This window comes from Artibeus jamaicensis, unplaced genomic scaffold, assembly GCF_021234435.1.
Source record: "Artibeus jamaicensis isolate MK-2021 breed Jamaican fruit bat unplaced genomic scaffold, CSHL_Jam_final contig_240, whole genome shotgun sequence".
In the NCBI taxonomy this organism is placed as follows: domain Eukaryota; kingdom Metazoa; phylum Chordata; class Mammalia; order Chiroptera; family Phyllostomidae; genus Artibeus; species Artibeus jamaicensis.
This window is the reverse complement of record NW_026521506.1, coordinates 12,673,863-12,675,283: the sequence shown is the minus strand read 5'-3', so window position 1 is coordinate 12,675,283 and position 1,421 is coordinate 12,673,863.

Genomic DNA, 1,421 nt, shown 5'->3' with positions numbered 1-1,421 from the left:
ACAAATTAGAGAAACATATGAAGGCTAAATTAAGGGAAATGAATGGAATTCCACAGGAAAACCATAGAGATGAAAAAAAAAACTGGGACTCAAATCAATGGAGTAGACCAGAAGGAAGAAGAAAAAAATCATCAAACAAAAAGGAATGAAGAAATAAGAATTCAGAAAAATGAGGAGAAGCTTAGGAACCTCCAGGACATCTATAAACGCTCCAATATCCAAATTATAGGGGGTACCAGAAGGGGGAAAGACACAACCACCAGTGGAAAAACTATTTGAACAAATAATAAAAGAAAATTTCCCCAATCTGGCAAAGGAAATAGACTTCCAAGAAATCCAAGAAGCTCAGAGAGTACCAAAAAAGTTGGACTCAAGAAGAAACACACCAAGGCATATCATAATTACATTAGCCAAAATTAAAAAGAAGGAAAGAATCCTGGAAGCAGCAAGAGGTAAGGGGACAATCACCTACAAAGGAGTCCCCATCAGGCTGTCAGCAGATTTCTCAAAAGAGACCTTACAGGCAAGAAGGGGCTGGAAAGAAATATTCCAAGTCATGAAATCTAAAGACCTACAACCAAGATTGCTCTACCCAGCAAAACTTTCATTTAGAACGGAAGGACAGATAAGGTGCTTCTCAGATAAGACCAAATTCAAGGAGTTCATCATCACCAAGCCCTTATTATATGAAATGTTAAAGGGACTTATCTAAGAAAAAGAAGTTAAAGAAACATGAACAGTGAAAGGACAACAAACTCACAGTTATTAACAACCACACCTAAAACGAAAGCAAACTAAAAGGACAGCTAGATCAGGAGTGGAAACATAGAAATGAAGATCTCAAGGAGGGTTAGCAACAGGGGAGTGGAAGGAGGAGACGGGGGGAGAAGGTACAGAAAACAAGTAGCATAGACAGTAGATAGAAAATAGATGGGGGGGCAAGAATAGTATGGGAAATATAGAACCTAAAGGACTTGAGACACATGGACATAAACTAAAGGGGGGTAATGGTGGGGTTGGGGGGGCAGGGTGGAGGGGAATGAAGGGGGGAATAGAACAACTGTAACAGCATAATTAATTCAAAAAAATAAATAAATTTATTTAATAAAAAAAAGAAGAAGAAAAGAGGATCCAAATAAATAAAATCAGAAACGAAAGAAGAGAAATAATAACTTACACCAAAGAAATACAAAGGACCATAAGAAAATATTATGAACAGCTATAATATATGCCAACAAATTGGACAACTTGGATGAAATGGATAAATTCTTATAAACATGCAACCTTCTAAAAATAATTCAGGATGAATCAGAGAATCTGGATAGACATATTACACCTAGTGAAATTGAAGCAGTAATCAAAATCCTCCCAACAAACAAAAGCCCTGGACTGAATGGCTTCCTGGGTGAGTTTGACCAAAC